We start from the raw sequence: 26961 nt of genomic DNA, 5'->3' as shown, positions 1-26961 counted from the left end.
AAGACTCGTAACACAACCCAGAACATCGTATTGTCTCATCTATAAAATAACATTATGCAAATATACCAAAATTTAATCTTATCTAAAATCATTTACAAATATGAAATCTGCACTAATCTAAAGATTACCTAATTACATCGAAATGTAATCTAATTAAAGATTATTTGAAGATATAAAACTCTAATGTAGGCTAAAGATTATCAAAAGATATGAATATCTTCTATAAATTAAATATTACCTGGAAATATCAAAATCTAATATAAATTAAAGGTTATAAAGATGTCCAAATCTAATTTAAGTTAAAGATTATCTAATGATATCAAAGACTAAACTAAATTTCCAAAACATCACGCATCTAGATATTTTTGGAATTTTTTAACTTAATTAAACAAAACCGAAAATCACCTAAATTCTAAAATTACTAGGAATAGATAAAAAGATATGAAAATTAACTGAAAATCTTAGAAATTTTGAAAAACTAAATAATAAAACTAAGTATATCAAATTCCTAATCGCGTACAAAATTCAACCAACAAGTTCAAGATTACGAATTTCCTTATTAATATATACATATATATTTTACAAACTGAAATGGAATATTTTCCATTGACTTAAACCTTAGGTAAAGCCTATGACCCGATGTTTTTAATTCATCAAATTGAAATATTTTGAAAAATCAAATTTATGTATTTTTTTTCACAAATTTAGCAAAAATTTGACCGACATAACTTTTGACATCTCATTAAACTTGATTTTTATATCTACGAAAAGTCCGTGACCCCATGTTTTCAATTCATTAAACTAGAAAAATTTTGCCAAACTTTGAACGGCCATAACTTTTGGTCCAACATCCATTGACTTGATTTTTGCACCTACGAAAAGTCTATGTAGCGATGTATAAAATTGCTTATGCAATTTAAAATTGCAAATGAACTTTAGTTGCTCTCTCTTCCGCATAAAATCATCAATCTCTTCTTACTAGCTACACAGGTGAACCTATCAAGTTTACACAACCTTCATCAACTAAATCAATCGCTTTGTTAGACAAACGCCACCTGATAAAATAAATCATGAATAGTGAGTTACCTTCAGAATCACATTTCATGGACAAAGAACTTTCAAGATACCGACGCAACAAATCGAATTAGAAGGCCAAAGTGCCGGTCAAGTCTCACTATTGAATATATTATCAAACAGGTTCTGCTACATGGACACGCTGGAATCTTCTTTCAAATGCCGCATCTTTCTCTTTATACTTCCTGTATTCCTCAACCATCCTAGCGTCGATACATAAGGGCTTTGTTTTGGCAAGGATGGGTTTAAATAGATTGACTAACCCTCTCGTGCACCCAACACCAAGAACAAGGCGAATTTCATCCATAAATAGTATCGTTTTTCCTTTTGCCTCCTCAACCTCCTTCAAGCCTGAAAGCTTCTCGTGACCGATCTGGCTCTTCCAGTACTGACCCATATGCCCATGGTTAAGGGACTATTGGGCACACCTATAAAATTTTATTAGGCTAGGGCTTGTAGGGAATAGACCTTTCTTAAAATAAAATTACAGAAATAAAAATGACATTCACAAAACAAAAAACAAAAAAATTATACTTTCTCAGGTGACCTAGGCCAGATTTTTCCGTGAATATATTGAGAGGTAATCCTAAGCATCAGTCACGATTTTTTAGATGAAAAAAAACGATTCAATGGAACGTCGGACGGAAAAGTGATGCCCCATCAAAATTTGTCCCAATTTACCCACACACACACACACACGTATATAAACACATGGTGACCTTTCAATTTTTTTCCCAATTTGATGAATCAAAAACACTTATTAAATTGAAGTTGATGGAAGATTGGACAAAAAATAATGATCGATCAAGTTTTGGATAAATTTGTGTAAGAAATACATGGTATGCTTTTTTGAAAATTTTCCCAATTTCATTAATTGAAAACATCGGTCATGGCGTGCAAAAATCAAGTTGACGAGATGACGGAAAAGTTTATGCTTAGTCAGAATTAACCAAATTTATATTATAAAAAAAAACACATGGATATGACTTTTCAAAGAATTTCCCAATTTTGGCCAAACTTGTACCTAGTTCGCAACTCAATGTTTTCAATTCATCGAATTAATTTTTCTTTTGAAACAACATATTCATGTGTCTAATACAAAAATTTGACCAAACTACCTGTTTCCTCCAATATCCCATTGGCTCGAATTTGGCACCTCCCTAAAGCCCGTGACCCGATGAATAAAATTGCATATGAAATTAAGTTGCATTCTCTTCCGCATGAGATTATCCATCCTTTTTACAAGCTGTCAGGCTGAATCTTCATATTTGCACGAGTTTCGTCAAACGATATTCTCATGCGGAGGAGAGTGCAACTTGAGGTTGAACTTGATGCACTAGAGAAAGAGAAGCATAAAGCCAGTCAAGCCCATCTAGTTGAGGTAGCCTGATTCTGAAGAATCAGCTGAAAAACTCTCTTATGCTTACTCTACTTATCCAAATCTCCTATTTACTACTTGTTCAAAAACTTTATTTACTTGAAGGTTCGTGAAGAGTTGGATGACTCGAGGGAGAAACACGAGCCACTGATGACGAAGTACAAGAAGGAAAAACAATGGATTAATTAGATCGAACGACTTAGGCAGAAGCGGGAAGAGCTCTTGTTTAAATTGCAAGAGGCTGAGATACGGTATGAACTAGCTAGAGATGCAGAATTACGATATATTGCAATCGAAGACGATATGGAGGAGGGACCTGGAAATAGTTCCAAGGTTGTCAGGTTTTGGGATGGTGAATATGAAGCCATTACAGCTGGCTCGGTTGGGGTTAGTCAGAGGCTGATGAATCAGGTAAAATGCTCGCTTTTGCTTATTCTAATTATCGAAATCTTTAATGTAATATTTGCTCCAACATATCATTTGCTTGTAGGTTAAAGAGTTGAATGACTTGAGGGACAAGCTTCAGCCGCGGATAATGTTCTGGAAGAAAAAGGTAAGAGTCAATCAAATCAGGCAATTTAAGCAGAAGGTGGGAGAGTTCCTTTCATTGCAAAAGGGTGTTAAACTTGACGAGCTGATTAGAGCTACAAACTTGCAATATCATGCAATTAAAAAAGTGGAAGCAGCCATTACGCATCGGGAAGGAAATACTGAGGAGAACTCAATGAATAGCTGGACCAGCATTCCTGTCTTGAGGCTTGGCCCGAACGAGAAAGAGAGGTCAGCTGGACTGGCTGAAAGGCTGCATGAAAAAGTAGTTGGGCAAGATCGAGCGGTCAGTGCTGTTGCAGAGGCTGTATTGAGGTCAAGAGCTAGGTTGGGAGGACACAAGGACCAACTAACTCATTTTTTTCTTGGGTCCGACTGGTGTTGGCAAGACGGAGCTTGCCAAGGCCCTCACTGAGCAGCTCTTTGGTGATGAAAATCTTCTAATTCCGATCAATATGTCAGAGTATGCGGAGCAGCATTCCGTGTCAAGGTAATTGGTTCCCCTCCGGGGTAGGTATTTCTGCTTTGTATAAGGTGTGTGCTGCAAATGTTTGTGGTGGAATTTGATCCTTGCCTTCACTGTAATTCTCACTGTAATTTTCAGTTATGATGGGCATGAAGTAGTTGGGCAACTAACCGAGGCTGTGAGGGGTAGACCCTACAGTATTGTGGTCCTTGAATGGGTGGAGAAAGCGCACATAGCTGTTATGAATGAACTGCTCAAGGTTCTTGATGAGGGCAGATTAACTGATGGCCAAGGCCGAACGGTTAACTTTAGGAATACCATAATTATGACCTCGAACCTTGGAGCAAAGCATCTACTGTCACGCCTGATGGGCGAATGCACAAGGCAAGTTGCCCATGATCAAGTCATGCAGGAGGTAAGGCATCGATTTCCACTATATAAATCTGTCAAGCCTTCTATTCTGACTGGTTATGTTTTAAATGGAACAGGTGAGGAGGCACTTTAGGCCTGGGTTGCTGAGTCGGATTGATGAGATCGTAGTGTTTGATCCTCTCTCGCATGAACAACTGAGGAAGGTGGCTAGACTACAAATGAAGGATGTGGCAAGGAGATTGGCTAAAAAAGGCGTTGCTTTGGCTGTCAGTGATGCGGCTTTGGATTTTCTCCTTGCAGAGAGTTGTGATCTGGAAGGTTTTCAGTATATAGGTGTGTGGTTCTCTACCTACTTTTTGGGTCTGCCGGGAATTATACTGCTGCCTTTGTGTCATATTAGTACAGGTTAACGGTGCTTGGCCAATTCGGAGATTGCTCGAGAGCAAGTTTGTGACCAAGTTCTCGGAAATGTTCTTGATGGGGGAGATAGATGAGTACTCAACCGTGTACATCGATGCAGGGTCCAATGGGCAAGATCTTGCGTACCATGTGGAGAAGAATGGAGGCTTTGCAAATGCCATCACTTGGCAGAAATCCGATGAAGATGGACGAAATCGCAGATGATGATGAGACGTATGAATGAAGGCTCTGAAGTCTGGACGTAGGAGTGAGACGTAAGAGATCTATGGATTCTCCTCCAAAGCTTTATTTAGCTGGTTCTATGCCGTCTTTTGCCTTATTGTGACCCCTTTTCCTGATTATGTAGAATCCGGGATTGACTGTTTCAGTACATTGTCTAGGGACTAATAGAGTTGTGAAATTTTAAACTTCAATGCTATTTAATCTTCATTAAAAATTTGTTCTTTGTATCTTTGATTGATGTCAAGTGTTTTTGGGATGCTTCTTAATGACTTGAAATGGCCGCACACAACGAAATTGATTTCACTCCATCGACTCCTAATGGGCTGTCGCTGTGAACATATGATGTCAATTTAGCTGCAAAGAAAGTAGACACTTTTATTATATCGTGAGCTTGACAATCTTTTATCATTATCTTCTCTTTCATTTCATGCTGTTCCGAATAAAAGAAATGAGTCATCAATTCTCGGATAGATTAGTCCTGCTAGAAGTGAAAATTGACCTTATGACTCCGGTTTTGGAAGCTGGCACTGAGAATCAAAATGGCCAGTTTTGGAAATGAGTGCCCTATACTGTTGTTTATTCATATTGAAGACAATGGTTTGATTCTGCATGTATACAAAAGTATTTTTTTCTTTTTCTCTAAAAGATCGTTCAACCAGTAAACTAGACCGTCAAACTAGCTCTCAATAGAACCGAGGGTTACAACAGAATCGGTTCAACGTAAAGTTTGAGAGATCCCATCAAATATCAACGAGCAAGCAAATTATAGAAAGCAAAGCTGCTTCCACTAGACCAAGATGCCATTCTAAGATTTCTTTCATTGCTCCAAAATAAGCAATAAGATGCTATTGTAACTCATTAGGAGGAATTTTAAGTTTTTCCAAGGTAGAAATTTTTTCTCAATTTGATAATTGAAATGCTACAAAAATTACATCGATATCATTTTAAAAAAAAAAAAAAAAAAACTCCCAATTTGATGTTTTGAAAATTATGTAATTTTTACGCAAATTTGGCGAAAGTTTGATTGGGTATGACTTTTTCAGCTGGACGTGCCATTAGCTAGATTTTTATTTAGTTGTACATAAAAAATCTTGAAATTTTTCACATCAAATAAAAGTCACTTTGAATTATATAGTTTATATAATTTGGTCTTGCATAAAGAAGACAAAACAAAGATGGGTTTGAAAAAGGCGTTCTCATTTCCATTCTTCTTTTCGGCACAAAAGTATATTCCGGATCTGCGAAGATAAAAATGAAAAGAACACAATGTTGACGCAACACAATCCAGAAAACTAATCCAATGACGATTCTCATTTGTTACAATTGACACCAGCCTCTCCTCAGTTTCTTCCCAAATCCAAGCCAAATCTCTCAAGTCTCGATATAGGGTTTTAACGAATGGAGAAGCGACATCGATTTCGGAACCGAACACCACCTCGTCGTTCTCATCATCTTTAAGTACCTTTCTTATTTTTTCCTATGATATATTTTAGAAGAACTACTACTTGGAAACATGGGAAAAATTGTCTAAAAAGATCTAGACCTATTACATATTTGTCAATTCAGTGATAAACTTTTTAACTTTGCCAATTCAATCCTAAACTTTTTCACTTTTTACCATTTGAATCTATTTGGTCAATTTTCGCCGGAATTTACTAATGTAGACGATGACCATTCAACATGGCACAAACAACATTAATGTGGACAATTTTCAATAATATTTTAATATGTTTTGAAATTTTCATTTAATTTTCCATTTTTTTCCCTTTCTTCTTCCTTTTGCCCAATGGTCAGCCACAATCGGATTGGCTGGCCTCACTTGCAACATGCGAGGCCCTATGAGGTAGTCCTCACCCAAGGCAAGGTAAGCCCTGGTGAGGGCAAAGCCAGATCTAGCTAGGTCACCCTAGTTAGCCCGACCATGACCCGTGGCCGGCCACTGGCAAAAGAAAGAAGAAAGAAAAAAACTAGAAAAAAACTAGAAAAATAAATAAATAATTCTTAAATCATAAAATTTTATCAAAAAATATTAACGTCAGCATTCACCCTCGTACGTGACACTACCTTGTCCAAATTAGTTATTTTTGGTTGAAATTGGCCGAACTGACTCCATTGGTAAGAAGTGAAAAGATTTAAGACTAAATTGACAAAATTGAAATATTTAGGACCAAGTTGATAAAAGTGCAATAGGTTTAGGATTTTTTGGACAATTTTCCCAGAATACAAACATTGGGCAGGGTTCTCCATATTGCGAAACTGATGGAAATCTTTTTTATAAGAATGGAAATATTAGTATTAACTTTTTGTTTTTTTTTTTACATTCCATTTTTCCATAGATACTAATTTGTAAACAAGAAATAAATGCAATAATAATAAGTGGAAATTCTTTACTCCGAGCTACCCAAAAGAAAAAGGAAAAAAAAAAAAAAACCCTGCAAATGAATGAACCATAAGTAATATGCTTTTTGTATTTTGCCGAATCATCTATCTGCAGTTGGCGTGCGAAATATGCCTGGACCGCATGAAATCTTGGACCGGGGCAACCCAAATTTTTAGCCCTAGTATTATTGGGCGAATCTTCTCGCGGGTTGTAAAATTTTCGTCCCGGACGGTCTAGATTTTTTAGGCTAAAATGATCAAGCCTGAATTGGCCTAGCCCGGTGGGAAAGCTTTTACAGAAAATAGAAAATATATCTAGGAAAAAGTAAAATCAAACATTTTGAGGTTAGTAAATTATTATTTACAGACCTATAATAAAAGTAAAAATAAATTAATTAACATTCAAACTTCAAATGGGCAATGAATTATAAGTAAATTTATTTTGAGTGTTCGATTGTATGATAGAGCTTTCAAGTTTCATAATGAATCATATGTTTTCAAAAAAAATAAATAAATTAAAACACAAACAATTCTGGCTAAAGGCCATACGGGCCTGGAACGAATTGAAAAATCTCGGTCCAAGCATTTTTCTGCTTTGGGTTGAGCCTAGAAAAGTCAAGGCCGACTTGTTTCCATTCCTAATATTTAGAGCATATAAAAGAAATATAGCTGTTTGATTATACTGACGAGCTACTCTAGCTAAGTGCTTCCAAGCTCAAATGCAACTAAATGAAGCGTTCGAGCTACGTGAAATTGGAAAGAATCGAGTCGGGTTTGATTATCTACGAGTCGAATTCGAGTGACTCGTGAATAACTTGACTTCCTTTTATCATTAATCTAAACTCAAGGCTTGAGTTGCGACATGTTTGTGTGTTTGTGTAGAATGAGTGTGACATAATGAAGTTTCAATATCATTTAAGATATTAAGATGATAAGTGGTTTGCACGAATTTTTCGATAATATCAACAAATTATGACTATTGGTGAATTTTTTAAGTTAAGAAAATTTCGTGAAAATTAGCTTTCAGAGCTGTGATATTTTGTGAATTTGTTGCTACATCTATTAAGGGGTCAAAAAGGGCAACATGAGTTAGAACTGATGAAAATACTTCGAAGGTTTTTGAAATTTACAAGTTTTATAAGAACGTAGAATTCATTGGTTTTTACAGTATCTAAGTATGCAAAAGTTGGGAAAATTCAATTGGTAAAATAATTTTACAAGTTTAAATATGCCGATCGTGACCTCTCTTAAACGGTGGACCACTTATGATTTGGCTAATGGAATACTAAGTTTAAAATTAACTCGGACTCTCTCGAGCTACCAAATTGCAACTTAGGATCGTGTACTTAATGTAAATTAATTTGATCTAAAAGTCATCACTAATTAGTTTTTTGTGGATCGATTAGATATCCAACTAAAGTATAGGAGGATTACTCTACTTCTACGAACAAGATATTCAATGAGTTTAGGGATTTGAACATACATCTCTGCTACTTATCAAAGATTTATTGAGAAATCGAAGAACTATATTTATAGGTTTAGAACGGGCCTTAACACACTAATCATAAAAAAGTCGGATGTTAAGAACGGAGAATGCGTTCTCAACGGGGGACCTTTTGATTAGTGGAATGGCGACTTCTGCTCGTCTTGGTTGTCTCGGCTCTTGGATTGAAGTAAAATTTTATTCAACCTGCACCCAATGAATACAAAGTTAGAAAGAGGAGGAATCGTGGGGACATAGGCCAAATCCATCGAAGAATACACCACACGAGCATGGGGCCCATTGACATTGTAGATAACACATCTTGCAATCCAAGAAATTTGGGAGAATTATAAAATAAAAAAATTCATAAATCTATTATAATTATACCAATTCAGTTTTTTTTTTTTTTTTATCAATTTAGTCTTAAACATTTTTGTAATTTTAAATTGGCCGTAAATCATTGACGTGAATGCTGGTCATGTCGAGTAGAATGGCCAATACTAATGTGGATATTTTTATATAATATTTGAATAATTTTATGAATTGTTTTTCTTTCTTTTCCAGACTAAGGGCTGGCGAGCCAACAGGCCCTAGGGCACCACAATGGGCTTGCTTGATCTAGGCAAGTGAGGCCATGGTGGCTCTCGCCTATGGCTAGCGAGGGTAGGCCAACCAAAAAAATTAGAAAATAAAAAATTATTAAAAAATTAAAAATATAATTAAAAATTATCCACGTTAATGTCGGTCGTGTCATGTAGGACGACCGATATCCACGTCAGCAATTTTCAATTAATTCATAATTACAGAAATTTTAGAATTGAATTGGTAAAAAAAAAGAAAGCTTACGACTAAATCGACACAAGTATAACATGTTTATGGTTTTTTTGGTAATTTGATTCAAGAAATTTTTATCAAAGATGAACTGCTCTTGCTCCAACTGCTAGCCCAATACAAGTATGCTTTGTTTGGGAGTCAATGAAAATTATTTGGTAGACAATTCGCTAAAAAGCTTGAAACTTTCATTCCATTCTTATTTCTTGATTTCAAAATTTGTCCTCATTTATACCCTCAAATTTTCATTCTCCCTCTTTTTCCATTTCCCAACGTAGCATAATTTGTGGGGGTCGAACAAACTTTTGGTGGGGCCAAAAATGAGGGCAGATCAACATTAGAAGGGGCGAAAATTTAAGCAAAAAGAGTTTTCCCTTTTTGTTAATACAATAGTTTCTTTTTCAGCTAATGATGTGTTTGGTAACCATTCTATTCCCAGAAATAATTTCTACTTAGAGATAATTCATTTTTATTGTATTCCTTGGAGAGTTTTTGAGTATTTAAAGGTGTTTGGTAAATGTCCAAAATTTCTATTTCCAAAATAGAAATGTGTTTAGTAAAATTTCAATTTTTTTTTGTAAAATAAAATTTCTCTTAATTTTTTTAATGCTATTATTATATTAGTTATGTTTATTTTTCCATCCCTCTTCTTCTTCTCTAGCTGGTCGCCAAAGCCTTGCCAGGCCAGGGCAAGGCCTACAAGGTCAAGCCTCACTAGTGGCTAGGCGAGGTTGCCCAGCCACTGACGAGGCTCCGACGAGTTCGTCGAACCTTGCCCAGCTGGTCATCGGCAATGAGGAAGAAGAAGAGAAAAGGAAAGAAAACAAAAAGAAGAAAAGAAAAGAGAAAGAAAATTGGCTTGATTCTGAAATTGTTTTCGAGAATAAAGAAATAACATTTTCTACTTCTTGATTATGTTCCAAATTTATTTCCGAGGACAAAAAAGTTATCAAATGCATTTATGTTCTTCTTTTTATCCGAGGAATAAAAGAATAGAATCAGCACTATTTGACCAATTAACAAACAAATCCTAAGGCTCCGTTTGGTAACTGGCCAAATAGTTACTACTTCTATTCTTTTGTTCCCCGAAATAAAAAAAGAGCAGAATTCCATTTGATAATGTTTTTGTTCTTGGGAATAAATTTAAAACAAAAATTAAAAAGTAAAAAAAAGCGGAAATTGCTCGAGAATCAAATCCAAACCATTGTTTTCTTTTCTTCATTTTTTTTTCTCTTCCTCCTCTTCTTCCTCTAGCCAGTCGCCGGCCACGCATTTATGTTCTTTTTCTATTCTGAAAATATAAATTTTGTCAGTTATCAAATGCTTTCGAATATTTAGAAACTCGTCTAAGAAACGAGATTAAAAAAAAAAACTATTTCTGAGCAAAAATTATTTTTGAGAATAGAATACTTATTAAACACATCTTAAATTGAGAGTTAGAGTAAGATAGATCCCCAAAAATAGAATAGTGACGCTTAAAAGGGAAATACAATACAAATATTTTGTTATGGCTTTTTTCGTGGAGTTATTTGGAGACGGTGGCACGTTGTGAATGGTATCCACATCATTTGGGTAATTTGATAACAGCGACGATACATTTGGCCATTGGATGGGTGAGGGTTGGCAAAGTCAAGATAGTTTCCAAAATAACCTTTCTATGTTTCTGACTCTCCCTCTATCGTTGGCGGGGTGATATTTATAGTCATAAGCATTTCTTTAAGAATTTAGGATTCACCTCTCGTATTAATTATTTATTGTACGATATATCATAACCGCAAGTAATGATATCATAACATAAAACCCACTACATTATTAGATTAAAGTGTTTAGAGCAGAGAACTACGTTAGCGAATTATATTGATGACCGTTAATCTTAATATACATGCTATGATTATAGTCACCTACGATATGATTTACGATAAAATTACAAACCCTCAATTTCAACTATTATTGTACTGAAGAGAGTGATAGGACATTCCAAACTAAACAGTCTAATGATAATTTTCCTTTTATCTTATTTGAGTTTGGATAGTTATCGCATTATAGCCTTTTATGCATTGCAATACATGACTACTTGAGCAGTGGAGCACCTCACCTCAGATTTTCTTTCGGCGCATCGGAACTATTAAACAAGTTTTTTCGATGAAAAACTGGAATAAGTGTTTGGAAAGAAAAATCTTCGTATGATTTGAGTGAATTGAGAAACATTCTGAACGTATGTTTGGCTAAATGATAATCCACAATAGCACAAAGATTTGGACTCACTAAAAGTTAAATCAGCACGATTCTTGCCCGTTGATTTAGAAATGCATAAGGGCATAAGCCAAATATGCACATTAGATGACCCCATTTTGATTATCAAACGATACTCATACCCGGCTGGGTAATTAATATGCTTCAAGGCATTGCCCGGTCAAATTCTCTTCGAAGATCAAAACATTCTGAGTATTCATTTTTACAAGTCCAGGCTCAACGAGTTCATCCTCCATATAGATAGAAAAAGATTTGCCATTTCAACAATGCCCTTAAGTAAAATACAGTTCGACAAACTCTACCGGTGATCCATGGGTTTTTCGCCCCATGACAAATTTACTTCGTAGAACAGACACCGAACGCATTCACGGGTGATCGATGGATCGGGTGTTTATCCACGCCATTGTCCATGCACGGCCAAAGCCCTCATCACAAAGATCACTAGACAAGGGATGTCTTCTTACACGAGACAATAACATAAATAACACAAATCCTTCTCTGCTAGTCATAGGCACATCCTTCGGGAAGGAATGAAAGAAACATGATTCATTGACTTATCGCATTTCTTCCATTTGATTTTGTCCAGCATTTGGCATGTAAGGACCTTCCAGTGGTCTTTCTTTGGCAAAGAAATGTGTGATGAGACATCGACAAGTCTAAAGAAAAATAGGAATTTGCACCTACATAGCAATTCCCTATACAATTTTTGCTTCCCGTTTTCGTTCCAATTGTTCTTGTTCCTGAACCTTATACATTCATTCATAAAGCCTCCATTCTTCTCCCCAAGCTATGCAAGATCTTGCCAATTGGTCCATGCATCAATGTACACGTTTGAGTTCTCGTCTATCTCCTCCCTTACGAGCACTTCCGAGAGCTTGGTCACCACTTTCTTCTCGAGCCATCTCCTGTTTAGCCGAGCACCGTAAACCTATAATGGCGATACAAGTCGGAAATATGATTCCCAACAGACCTCCAAAGTAGAGAATCGCACCTACATACGGACAACCTACCGGATCACAACTCCCTGCTAGGACAAAGTCCAAAGCCGCATCGGCAACAACCAAAGTAATGCCTCTTCCAGCCATTCTACTTGCAACGTCGTTTGGAGTCTAGGCGCCTTACTGTTGTTCATGCGAGAGAGGATCAAGCACTACGATCTCATCGAGCTGATACGGCAACTCTGGCCTGAGGTGCCTCCTCACCCGTTCCATTGAGAACACACGTCAGTGTTCTGATTATCGACCCATTCAGAACTAGAAGGCTTGACAGATGTATAAAGTGGAAACTAACGCCTTACCTCCTGCACGACTTGATCACAGGCAGCTTGCATCACACATTTACCCGTCAGGCCTGATAGGAGGTACTCTGCTCCAAGGTTCGTGGTCATGATTACAGTATTCCTATAGGGCAACCGTTTGACTTCGCCATCAGTTACTCTGCCATCTTCAAGAACCTGAAGGAGTGAATTCAAAACAGCTATGTGCCCTTTCTCCACTTCATTGAATAACACAACACTGTAGGGTCTCTCCCTCCAGAGCCTCAGTTAATTGCCCAACTTCTTAAGGTCCAACATAACTGAAAATTACAGCGGAGAAGACAAGGATCAAATTCTGCCACGAACATTTGCAGAACGCATGTTGTACAGAATCACAAACCAAAAAATTTACCCAGGAGGGGCACCGATTAATCTTGACAAAGAATGCTGCTCCATGCGGATGCGTTGTAAACATTACAGGCAGTTTTACCCGATAATATATACAGCAGTTCAGAGGCTTAACAGCAGCGGAAAATTATTATTCACCACCGAAAAAGAGGCAATCAATAAGCATGCACGTTTTTAAAAAGGATTACCTCTATAAGAGAACCAGCGACAAGATAAGCAACTTCTGGTGACCCTTCATTCAGTTCAGGTATATCGAATTGAACTTTGAAGCTATTCAATTTTTGCGAGAGTTAAACTTTATGTTCCTAATCAAATCAACACGACTTTCACCATGGGCTGACAAAATATATTTATCTCCTGCTTCTTTGGCATTCAAAACCTCGCACCTGGATAAAAAGAAGCAGTAAATCATACACTATAATGGCAGAGCAATTGACCAGTCTGTTATCATGTGCCACTTTGCTACCGCTATAACAAGTGTAAAATTCACCAGCGGTTGCTGACTTTAGTTTATCACACAGTCAATCCGCTAAACTTTGATTTCAATCATCCAATGCGCTTTATTTTCCGTCGTAACTGACGCACATTGACTGGAATCCAGCCCATTTTTTCGGGGGAAATGCTGATATGGGCAACACGAGGGCAACATATTTAAAATCACATTGGGGCGATGTGTCTCTTATGCAATACTTTGCGAGAAATTTTGTAGAATTCTAGTCAAAGCGTATCAATTATAAAGAAACGAAAATAAAGAGAACCGATGATTTAGACCAAAGTTAATTGACCCGCATGGAATACCCGCTAAAGTTTAGCGATCGCTGGAAAAATTGACTCGCTGTACCCCACTATTGAATTATCAAAAAGAAATTCCAGAATAAAGTGAGCACGAAACATTTAATGAGCTAATCATCATGCATTTTTGTACCCATTAAAAATTAAATTCTGCCCCTTATATTAATTCTTCAGTCAGCTCATTAAGTCTAGAAAAAAGAAGAAAGTCAGAAGCAAATGTCAAAAGTGGAAAGCGCGATTTAAAAACGCTAGTATCTTTTCCACAATCGATACATCCAAACACGGAAACTAACTAATGCCGCTGTATTCTTACATCTAAAGTTCAAAGAAGTATCTTGTAGAACTGCACTTCCACAGTGAATGAGTGGGGACTACTCTTAAACCATCGAATCTTTTCTCCAAATCCGTCATCTTCACCCTACCAAATATGACAACTTCAAAAGAAAATTGCCAATTCAAATCAAAATTCTCCACTTAAATTTAGTACGTTTCGGCCAATGCATGCATACACGCCCTCCAATCTCTCAACAATTTATAGTAACGAATTAAGAGGGAACAAAGAAAAGAAAAGAAAAGAAAAGAAAAGACTCCAGACGCCTATTTGTCCTCTGATCAAACACAATCCATCATTGAACCTCCACCTAGTATGCAATTGATAAGGAGAATGGAAGTTCGAACATGATAAAGCCAAGAAATGCCGAGGAAACATGGATATGCGCATGTACGCTTGGAGTCGGAACCTTTGAGTGATGCCGGCAACTTGGAGCTTCTTCCAGGTGGCTCTGATGCGATTAGGGTTTACAGGGTGAGGTTCATCGCCGGGGGCGTGAAGCCTGCGCATTCTCTCGTCGGATAGTATCCCGCCCCATACGCTTTCCTCTTGGTTCGGTTCGTGATCCCTACTCCCTAGACTAGACGAGGGATGTTTTCTTGCGTGAGGCAACAACATGAATAAGACAAAATCCTTCTCCGCTTGTCATAGGCACGTGCTTGGGGAAAAGCATGAAAGAAATAGGATTCGCCAGTCAACCATTCGATGTTTTTTTTTTTTTTTTTTTTTTTTCGGCATCTAGCATTTAAGAACCTTCCACTCGTCTTCTTTGGCAAAGAATTAGCGATGAGACATCGACGGGTATGAAGAGGAAAAAAGAATTGCACCGACATCGCTTTCATGTCCAATAATTCTTGCGCCGAAATCATATCCGTTTATTTATTGTGTGTACAACTATAGATATCCTAGCATCTCTACTACATACGAAACCCAGCATCTTCATTGCAGTGTCCAGATGGAAATCTTCCTCTTGAAAGCATCAAATTTTCAAAAGTGAAAAGAAAGAAATGTGACAAACCATATATTGAGATTGCCTAATAAAAACATGTGACAAAGGGTAATTAGTAATCAACTGGAAAATGTTGGCATAATAAGGTGCCTGATGGTAGATCATCATCAAAATTCACGACCTGCACAAAGAGGAGAAAATATCTAATTTGTCCATATGTTTAGGAGTATACTAAGCACTCAAAATGAAAGTATCAGCCTGGAGTTACCAAGTGCCGAAACCTGCTCCCATTCCAGCGAGCATACGAGCAAGTAAAGCAACTGAATTGATAACCAACGTGACCATGATGTACTCGAAGAATGCTGGTCTGGCTGCAGGGATGTTAGTGCATGTCAGTTGCCACCTTTTCATGGGTCAGGGATGAACGTGAGATGAGATTGGTAATTACAAGGCAACTCCTCCGCCCATCTCGAGAATCTTCTGAACAATACCAAAGACTAAACTGCAGTCATAACTATTTCGTGGATGCTCCACGATGCCTGTTTCACTCTATGCGTACTTCCTACATCAAATAACAGCGGCACCCGACCTGAACACGGAAACATCCTCGAAGGATTACACATGAATAAGAAGTTCTCGAAGGATTACTCAATGTGTTGAAAGTACCAAAGGCCAACCCAACCATGCAAGCGAAATGCTTCGATGGAGAAGCATACAATAGCCCGCTTTAGAGCAGCACGTGTTGTGAACGGCAGTAAAAGTGACGAGAAGAGAGAACACGGAAACAAAGAAAATAAAACTTCACTTCCATGGTCCTTTCTTTCGAGGCTCTTGATAAGAAGTATGCTAGAAAAACTGCCAACGGCTTACGCGAAACCCAAAACGCATGCCCAAGGCCTTTGAATCAGCTCAGTCCGAATGTTCTATGTCAATGCACTTCGTCTACCCAGAGAAATAAATTCCGAGTGACATTTGTGGGGAAAAGGAAAAACGGAGTCCTTACTGATTTCCACCATTGTGATTACCATGGGGAGGAGTTATTCACAACCATTTAGAAGCTTCGATGCTAACGAATACCTGAACTGAAGGGTACAGACCATAGATGCAACACCAGTAGCATCGATCAACAAGCCACCTGCTGCAGGCAGACTTAAATGTTTTATCTGTGCAATGCACATTGCGATTGTGGTCGGTCAGCACATTCGGTACTGCATTCAGACTCCCTAGGCTGCCAAGCTCATCAATCATTACGCTCCAAGAGATGCCATTACGCTCAAAGAGATGCCATTAAACAAAGCATATAGCTTATGCATGATAATGGAAACATATGAACAACTAGGATGATTTCCTTCAGTCTTTCATCACTAATCAGGACCAGCTGTCAACTGATTACTTAAAAATGAACCGGAAGTGGGAATCTCCGTATGAACATGACAAAACATACCAGCCCTAATTAACAAGAGGTATAATGAACAGAACTATCCGTTGAAAAAAGACAGGAAAACTACTCTTGATATCTGAAATTCGGTCTTCTCACGCTATAAACTTTGAAAAGTCACAAATTATCTCTTGAATTTTGGCATTTTTCGTTGGGTAACAGACTTCAAAATATGACGTGTTACTCTCTCAAACTTTGAATTATTTTACAACCCTAATTTGTCCTTTTACATAGTGGTTAAGTTACTCGAGGTTGACCATTTTACATTTTCTTGAGCAAAATTACCATTATTATGTTTTATTAACTTCATTAAACATGCATTACCCTGTATTTTCGTAATTTCATTAATCATCTATCAGAGGTTACGATATTAAAAAACAATTGAACTAGTCCATTTGCGGTCAACAACACTTAATGGGTATACGGACTGGAAATTTAACGGATACAATAAGAAATCAATATCTAAGGGGATAATCTGTATTTTTTCAAATTTACGGGCGACTTTGAAACGCTGCAAAAGTTTAGAGGACTAATCTAGGAATTTTCAAAGCTGTCTCTCTTCAAAGTCAAAAGGGTTTTAAGCAAGGAATTCCCGGAAGAAAAAAGATCAGGGACGAAGATCCCTCCTCCTCCTTCGCCCCGCGTGGGTGTCAGTGCGTGTGTTGCAGAGATGGTAGAAGAAGAATCAAGTGTGACCACCGGCACAACTTAAGAAGAACACTGCAGCGTCTCCATTCCTCGAGGCGGACCCTTCTTCGCCCCCGATTCCATAGGTCCTCTCGCTCGCGTCCCCTAGTTCGAAGCTTCCTCCCTTCGCCAGCTCGAGATCCCGTACCCTTCGACAACCCTTTGCTCTCTATCCATCGAAGCAATCAATCGCGTTTTCGGTGATTAACTGATTACCCAACCGTTGTTTGTTTTGTCAAGTCTGCGTTGTGATGGTGAATTCTGGGTTCTTTGCAGGAGCTGAACGCAGAGGTTTCATACGGTTGGCAGCAAGAATGCGATGAGGATTTGTTTTTAATGAATGGCGTACTTTGGAGAGTTATGCATCTGGGAAAGATTGTTTTTGGTGGATTTTCGTGAAAGTTTCGTTCTTTCTTTTTTCGTCGAGAGGCTTGTTGTCGTTGAGGTTGTGGTTGTGGTTGGTGCTTGTGCAGTGCGGACGAGCTCTAGTGTTCGGCGCGGAAGAATTGGTAGACATGGCTATGACTGAGGGAGGCATTTCAATTTTATTATATGACTTATTGATTCTACATGCAATCTATATAACTAAATGACAATTTTTTATTCGATTTTTTTTTTTTAATGGAAACTATAGATCATCCTAAGTCTATATGAATTCTAAGATTAACACGTACTACTCCCAAGCGTGATTCGTGAATGCACCTAAATCTCAAATGTGCAAGTGACATATGATATGATATGCATGCGTGACAATCGATAAACTTTAATATGCATTGGCATATATGTCTTAACCAAAGTTCACCAATATAATTCGATGACATGCTGTTTCAAAGCTGCCAAAGTTTAACTCATCAATCAAGCATAACAAGTCACATTATAAATCAAACATAAGATAACATTAGGGCTTCGGCCTTGAAGCTCAATGGTCGATGCCATAACACATCTTGATAAATGTGAGGAATAACCAAAATATTAATTAAGACCCCAACATCTAATTATTAAATAACAAAGTTTTCCTTGATTTGGACCATCGAAACTGGGAAGACCCAAATTCTTGTGATGTGCCTTAGGATCGGTGATGCATGTGTTTTTTCAGGGCTCGTCTTCCGCACAAGTTTAGGGGTTCGATTTAGTGTCGAATCCGATTGTGGGGAATCCGACAATCCTTACATTGGTATAAGAGCCGTAGTTATTGTTTCTCGATCATTTTCCATTTTTTTCCCGACCCCTTTCAAGTTTATGGATGATTTCTTATTAATTTTCGTGAAATTAATCAGCCGACACTGATCGGGGCGGAAAAATCCCGACACCTGAGCACTGTTCATCCATTTTTTCGAGTTTCTATAAGTCGAAATCGATTTCTGATGGCGTTGGATGGAAAGTCTCGTTGAGACGATCGCGACGAGTGGCGGAACGCCACCAAAGGCCACCGGACGCGCCCCCACGCGCAATCGGAACGAACCGGCGTCTTCGGCCCGTGCAACGCACGCGCCGATTCAGAGGGGAAGACGCGTGCATCGTATGTGCGCGCGAAGGCATGTGCCGCGCATAATAAGCACTCTCAAACACAAACGAATCGTCGTAGTTCACTTGCTCAACTCCCACATGTCCGATTCTCACATCTTCTCGCCAGAGCAGCTGGACGATTCTCGCTTTTCTCTCCAGCTTTCGTAGCGTGGTTTCTGGAAAGAAAGAAAATTTTGGTCAAGAAGCAATCTTTATAGCATGGAACATTAAAGAAACTCCAATGCTACCAAAGTAAAAGCTCAGAGCCTGCTCGCACCCGGATTCACGACAACCGGACAATAAAGCCTCGAGAATAGTAGAGCACGGCCGAAATGCGCGCGTACCGGACCACGGCAATGCCCGAAATGGGCCAAAACAGGGCACGAAAGAGGGGGCCAGCCGAGGGTCCCTACCCAGCTCGGTGGCAACAAACAGGAGTGTGCGAGGGGACCGAATGTCTCGCACGCCCCCGAGCCGGGATCCTCAGGAAATTGACACGAGTTGAGACAAAAAACCGAGGAACTCACCGGAAAAAATTTGAAATTGGGGGAAGGAGAAGCCGCGGCTTGGTGGTTCCGACTAGGAGGCGCAAGGTCGCGCCGGCGATGACCGCGAGACGTTCGACGTAGGCGGATTCCCAGCCTCCCTTTTCCGGTCGCACACACTCTCTCTCTCTCTCTCTCTCTCTCTCTCTCTCTCTCTCTCTATTTTCAAATGAAACCCTCATTCTCCAACTCACACCTCACACTCATTTAAGCATGGCCGGCAACCACGCATGGCTCCTGCCAGCTTGCCTTCACCATTAACTCCGGACGTACTTACCGCTGCTTCTTGTACCTCTCGTCTGTGCTCTTTTGTCGTGCGCGGGAAGAGAGAAAGGGAAGGAGGGAGAGGCGAGGGCTGGGCCGAGGAGACAAAAGAAACTGGGTTGGGCTGGCCCAAGCAGAGAGAGCAGAAAAAGAAGGAAGGAAGGAAGCAAGAGGTCGGGCCGACATGCCCTCGGCTCCAGTCTAGCTTTTCTTTTATTTTTAAAAATTATATAATTAATGATAATTAAAAATTATAATTTTTTTAATAATTTTTAATACTAGTTGATGTTTTTTTATGATGGGCTTAAGGCCCGTCCACCCATGTTGGGCCTAAAAGCCCGGCCCAACATATTAGGGCCCATGGATAAAGGGATATGATGAAGGGGCACGTTTTCTTTTTGAATGGGACGTATATAAAGGGAAATAAATAAGGAGGAACACACATTTTGGCATAACATACGTTCCTCCCCCTTCTCTCCCTCAAAAACGCTCCAAAAGAAAGAACAGTGCGCAAGGCAAATTGGCGTCATCGGATTGAACAAGGCCAAATTCTCTTCCTCATATCGGCGTCGGTGTTTAATCTGTGGCTAACAAGGCACGTTCAATTCTGTGACTTGCCTTAGGATCGGTGATGCATGTGTTTTTCCCGGGCTCGTCTTCCGCACAAGATTAGGGGTTCGATTTAGTGTCGAATCCGGTTTTTGGGAATCGGACAATCCTTACATTCGTATCAGAGTCGTAGTTCTTCTTTCCTGATATTTTTCCATGTTTTTCCCGACCCCTTTTATGTTTATGGATGATTTCTTATTAATTTTCGTGAAATTAATCGGCCGACACCGATCGAGGCGAAAAAATCCCGACACCCAAGCACTGTTCATCCATTTTTTCGAGTTTCTATAAGTCGAAATCGATTTTTGATGGCGTTGGATGGAATGTCTCGTCGAGACGATCACGACGAGTGGCGGAACGCCGCCAAAGGCCGCCGGACGCTCCCCCACGCGCAGTCGGAACAAATCAGTGTCTTTGGCCCGTGCAACGCACGCGCCGATTCGTAGAGGAAGACATGTGCATCGCACTCGCGCGCGAAGGCACGTGCCGTGCATAATAAGCACTCTTAGACACGAACGAGTCGTCGTAGTTCACTTGCTCAGCTCCCACATGTCTGATTCTCACATCTTCTCGCCTGAGCAGCTGAACGATTCTCGCTTTTCTCTCCAGTTTTCGTAGTGTGGTTTCTGGAAAGAAAGAAAATTTTGGTCAACAAGCAATCTTTATAGCATGGAACATTAAAGAAACTCCAACACTATCGAAGTAAAAGCTCAGAAGCTACTCGCACCCGGATTCACGACAACCGGCCAATAAAGCCTCGAGAATAGTAGAGCACGGCTGAAACGCGCGCGTGACGGACCACGGCGAAGCCCGAAACGGGCCAAAATAGGGCACGAAAGAGGGGGCCAGCCGAGGGTCCCTACCCGGCTCGATGGCGGCAAATGGGAGCGTGCGAGGGGACCATACATCTCGCACGCCCCCGAGCCGGGATCCTCGGGAAATTGACACGGGTTGAGCCAAAAAACCAAGGAACTCACTGGAAAAACTCGAAATCGAGGGAAGGGGAAGCCGCGGCTTGGTGGTTCTGGCTAGGAGGCGCAAGGTCGCGCTAGTGATGACCGCACGACGTTCAGCGTAGGCGGATTCCCAGCCTCCCTTTTCCGGTCACCCTCTCTCTCTCTCTCTCTCTCTCTCTCTCTCTACTCTATTTTCAAATGAAACCCTCGTTCTCCAACTCACACCTCACACTCATTTAAGCATGGCCGGCAACCACGCATGGCTCCTGCCAGCTTGCCTTCACAATTAACTCCGGACGTACTTGCCACTGCTGCTTCATGTACCTCTTGTCCGTGCTCTTTTGTCGCGCGCGAGAAGAGAGAAGGGGAAGGAGGGAGAGGCGAGGGCTGGGCCGAGGAAACAAAAGAAACTGGGTTGGGCTGGCCCAGGCAGAGAGAGTAGAAAAGGAAGGAAGGAAGCAAGCAAGAGGCCAGGCCAACTTGCCCCCGACTCCGGTCTAGCTTTTCTTTTACTTTTAAAAATTATATAATTAATTATAGTTAAAAAATTATAATATTTTTTAATAATTTTTAATACTAGTTGATTTTTTTTATGATGAGCTTAAGATCCATCCGCCCATGTTGGGCCTAAAAGCCTGGCCCACAATATTAGGGCCCATGGATGGAGGGATATGATGAAGGGACACGTTTTCTTTTTGGAAGGGACGTATATAAGGGGAAATAAAAAAGGAGGAACGCACATTTTGGCATAACGTACGTTCCTCCCCTTTCTCTCCCAAACACGCTCCAAAAGAAAGAACAGTGCGCAAGAGGCAATACCCATCTTCCCTTCAAGGTGAATTGGCATCATTGGATCGAACATGGCCAAATTCTCTTCCTCATATCGGCATCTGTGTTTAATCTGTGACTAACAAGATACGTTCAATTCTGTGACTTGCCTTAGGATCGGTGATGCATGTGTTTTTCCAGGGCTCGTCTTCCTCACAAGTTTAATGGTTCGATTTAGTGTCAAATCCGATTGTGGGGAATCCGACAATCCTTACATTGGTATCAGAGCCGTAGTTATTGTTTCCCGATCATTTTCCATGTTTTTCCCGACCCCTTTCAAGTTTATGGATGATTTCTTATAAATTTTCGTGAAATTAATCGGCCGACACCGATCGGGGCGGAAAAATCCCGACACCCGAGCACTGTTCATCCATTTTTTCGAGTTTCTATAAGTCAAAATCGATTTCTGATGGCGTTGGATGGAAAGTCTCGTTGAGACGATCGCGACGAGTGGCGGAACGCCACCAAAGGACACCGGACGCGCCCCCACGCGCAGCCGGAACGAACCAGCGTCTTCGGCCCGTGCAACACACGCGCCGATTCAGAGGGGAAGACGCGTGCATCGCACGTGCGCGCGAAGGCATGTGCCGCGCATAATAAGCACTCTCAGACACAAACAAATCGTTGTAGTTCACTTGCACAACTCCCACATGTCCGATTCTCACATCTTCTTGCCAGAGCAGCTGGACGATTCTCGCTTTTCTCTCCAGCTTTCGTAGCGTGGTTTCTGGAAAAAAAGAAAATTTTGGTCAAGAAGCAATCTTTATAACATGGAACGTTCAAGAAACTCCAACGCTACCGAAGTAAAAGCTCAGAGGCTGCTCGCACCCGGATTCACGACAACCGGGCAATAAAGCCTCGAGAATAGTAGAGCACGGACGAAATGCGCACGTAATGGACCACGACGAAGCTCAAAACGGGCCAAAACAGGGCACGAAAAAGGGGGCCAGCCGAGGGTCCCTACCCGGCTTGGTGGCGGCAAACGGGTGCGTGCGAGGGGACCGGACGTCTCGCACGCCCCCGAACCGGGATCCTCGGGAAATTGAAACGAGTTGAGCCAAAAAAACCGAGGAACTCACCCGAAAAAACTTGAAATCGGGGGAAGGGGAAGCCGCGGCTTGGTGGTTCCGGCTAGGAGGCGCAAGGTCACGCCGGAAATAACCACGTGACGTTCAGCGTAGGTGGATTCCCGGCCTCCCTTTTCCGGTCACCCTCTCTCTCTCTCTCTCTCTCTCTCTCTCTCTCTCTCTCTCCTCTATTTTCAAATGAAACCCTCGTTCTCCAACTCACACCTCACACTCATTTAAGCATGGCCGGCAGCCACACATGGCTCCTGCCAGCCTGCCTTCACCATTAACTCCGGACGTACTTGCCGTTGCTTCCTGTACCTCTCGTCCGTGCTCTTTTGTCGCGCGTGGGAAGAAAGAAGGGGAAGGAGGGAGAGGCGAGGGCTGGGCCGAGGAAACAAAAGAAACTGGGTTGGGCTAGCCCAGGCAGAGAGAGCAGAAAAAGAAAGAATGAAGCAAGCAAGAAGCCGGGCCGACTTGCCCCCGGCTCCAGTCTAGCTTTTCTTTTACTTTTAAAAATTATATAATTAATGATAATTAAAAAAATTATAATTTTTTTAATAATTTTTAATACTAGTTGATTTTTTTATGATGGCCTTAAGGTCCCTCCGCCCATGTTGGGCATAAAAGCCCAGCCCACAATATTAGGGCCCATGGATGGAGGGATATGATGAAGGGGCACGTTTTCTTTTTGGAGAACATGTATATAAGGGGAAATAAAGAAGGAGGAACGCACCTTTTGGCATAACGTACGTTCCTCCCCCTTCTCTCCCTCAAACACTCTCCAAAAGGAGCAGTGCGCAAGAGGCGACACCCATCTTCCTTTCAAGGCGAATTGGTGTCATCGGATCGAATAGAGCCAAATTTTCTTCCTCATATCGGCGTCGGTGTTTAATCTGTGGCTAACAAGGTACGTTCAATTCTGTGACTTGCCTTAGGATCGGTGATGCATGTGTTTTTCTCGGGCTCGTCTTCCGCACAAGTTTAGGGGTTCGATTTAGTATCGAATCCGATTTTTGGGAATCCAACAATCCTTACATTGGTATCAGAGCCATAGTTCTTGTTTCCCGATCACTTTCCATATTTTTCCCGACTCCTTTCTTGTTTATGGATGATTTCTTATAAATTTTCGTGAAATTAATCGGCCAACACCGATCGGGGCGGTAAAATCCCGACACCCGAGCACTGTTCATCCATTTTTTCGAGTTTCTATAAGTCGAAATTGATTTCTGATGGCGTTGAATGGAAGGTCTCGTCGAGACAATCGCGATGAGTGGCGGAACGCCGCTTAAAGCCGCCGGACGCGCCCCCATGCGCAACCGGAACGAACCGGCGTCTTCGGCCCGTGTAACGCACGCGCCGATTCGCAAGGGAAGGCACGTGCATTGCAAGCTCGCGCGAAGGCGCGTGCCACGCATAATAAGCACTCTCAGACACGAACGAGTTGTCGTAGTTCACTTGCTCAGCTCCCACATGTTCGATTCTCATGTCTTCTCGCCTGAGCAACTGGACGATTCTCGCTTTTCTCTCTAGCTTTCCTAGTGTAATTTCTGGAAAGAAAGAAAATTTTGATCAATAAGCAATCTTTTTTTTTTTTTTGGGTAAGTATCAATAAGAAATCTTTATAGCATGGAACGTTAAAGAAACTCCAACGCTACCAAAGTAAAAGCTCAGAGGCTGCTCGCACCCGGACTCACGACAACCGGGCAATAAAGCCTCGAGAATAGTAGAGCACGGCCGAAACGCTCGCGTAACGGACCACGGCGAAGCCCGAAACGGGCCAAAACAGGGCACAAAAGAGGGGGCCAGCCGGGGGTCCCTACCCGGCTCGGTGGCGGCAAACGGGAGCGTGCGAGAGGACCGGACGTCTCGCACGCCCCCGAGCCGGGATCCTCGGGAAATTGACACGGGTTGAGCCAAAAAACCAAGGAACTCACTTGAAAAAACTTGAAATCGGGGGAAGGGGAAGCCGCGGCTTGGTGGTTCCGGCTAGGAGGTGTAAGGTTGTGCCGGCAATGACCAAGCAACGTTCGGCGTAGGCGGATTCCTGGCCTCCCTTTTCCAGTCACCCTCCATCTCTCTCTCTCTCACACCTCTCTCTCTCTCTGCTCTATTTTCGAATGAAACCCTCATTCTCCAACTCACACCTCACACTCATTTAAGCATGGCCGGCAGCCACGCATGGCTCCTGCCAGCCTGCCTTCACCATTAACTCTAGACGTACTTGCCGCTGCTTCCTGTACCTCTCGTCTGTGCTCTTTTGTCGCGCGCGGGAAGAGAGAAGGGGAAGGAGGGAGAGGCGAGGGCTGGGCCGAGGAAATAAAAGAAACTAGATTGGGCTGGCCCAGGCAGAGAGAGCAAAAAATGAAGGAAGGAAAGAAGCAAGAGGCCGGGCCGATTTGCCCCCGGCTCCGGTCTAGCATTTCTTTTACTTTTAAAAATTATATAATTAATGATAATTAAAAAATTATAATTTTTTTTAATAATTTTCAATACTATTTGATTTTTTTATATTTGGTTTAAGGCCCGTCCGCCCATGTTGGGCCTAAAAGCCGGCCCACAATATTAGGGCCCATGGATGGAGGGATATGATAAAGAGGCACGTTTTCTTTTTGGAGGGGACGTATATAAAGGGAAATAAAGAAGGAGGAATGCACCTTTTGGCATAACGTACATTCCTCCCCCTTCTCTCCCTCAAAAACGCTCCAAAGGAAAGAACAGTGCGCAAGAGGCGACACCCATCTTCCATTCAAGGCGAATTGGCGTCATCGGATCAAGCATGGCCAAATTATCTTTCTCATATTTGTGTCGGTGTTTAATCTGTGGCTAACAAGGTACGTTCAATTCTGTGACTTGCCTTAGGATCGGTGATGCATGTGTTTTTCCCGGGCTCGTCTTCCGCACAAGTTTAGAGGTTCAATTTAGTGTCGAATCTGGTTTTTGGGAATCCAACAATCTCTACATTGGTATCGGAGCCATGGTTCTTGTTTCCCGATCCTTTTTCCATGTTTTTCCCGACCCCTTTCATGTTTATGGATGATTTCTTATTAATTTTCGTGAAATTAATCGGCCGACATCGATTGGGGCGGAAAAATCCCGACACCCGAGCATTGTTCATCCATTTTTTCGAGTTTCTGTAAGTCAAAATAGATTTCTGATGGCGTTGGATGGAAGGTCTCGTCGAGACGATCGCGACGAGTGGCGGAACGCCGCCAAAGGCCACCGGACGCACCCCCACGCGCAGCCGGAATGAACCGGCGTCTTCGGCACGTGCAACACAGGCGCCGATTCGCAGGGGATGGCGCGTGCATCTCACGGGCGCGCGAAGCCGCGTGCCACACATAATAAACACTCTCAGGCACAAACGAGTCTTCGTAGTTTACTTGCTCAGCTCCCACATGTCCAATTCTCGCATCTTCTCGCCTGAGGAGCTGGACGATTCTCGCTTGTCTCTCCAGCTTTCGTAGTGTGGTTTCTGGAAAGAAATCAAATTTTGGTCAAGAAGCAATCTTTATATCATAGAACGTTAAAGAAACTCCAACGCTACCGAAGTAAAAGCTCAAAGGCTGCTCGCACCCGGATTCACGACAACCGGGCAATAAAGCCTCGAGAATAGTAGAGCACGGCCGAAACGCACTCGTATCGGATCACGGCGAAGCCCGAAACGGGCCAAAACAAGGCACAAAAGAGGGGGCCAGCCGAGGGTCCCTACCCAGCTCGGTGGCGGCAAACGGGAGCGTGCAAGGGGACTGGACATCTCGCACGCCCCCGAGCTGGGATCCTTGAGAAATTGATATGAGTTGAGCCAAATAACCAAGGAACTCACCGGAAAAAACTTGAAATCGAGGGGAGGGGAAGCCGCGGCTTGGTGGTTCCGGCTAAGAGGCGTAAGGTCGCGC

At 41.4% G+C, this 26961-nt stretch overlaps 2 pseudogenes; one reads left to right on the top strand and one right to left on the bottom strand.

The window, feature by feature from the left end:
• Positions 1-2368: 2368 nt before the first annotated feature.
• Positions 2369-4505, top strand: LOC120289371 (annotated as a pseudogene).
• A 7709-nt stretch (positions 4506-12214) lies between these two features.
• LOC120289884 lies at positions 12215-13138 on the bottom strand (annotated as a pseudogene).
• Positions 13139-26961: the final 13823 nt, after the last annotated feature.

This window comes from Eucalyptus grandis, chromosome 11 (assembly GCF_016545825.1).
Source record: "Eucalyptus grandis isolate ANBG69807.140 chromosome 11, ASM1654582v1, whole genome shotgun sequence".
In the NCBI taxonomy this organism is placed as follows: Eukaryota; Viridiplantae; Streptophyta; class Magnoliopsida; order Myrtales; family Myrtaceae; genus Eucalyptus; species Eucalyptus grandis.
This window is presented reverse-complemented; position numbering and strand designations above follow the sequence as displayed.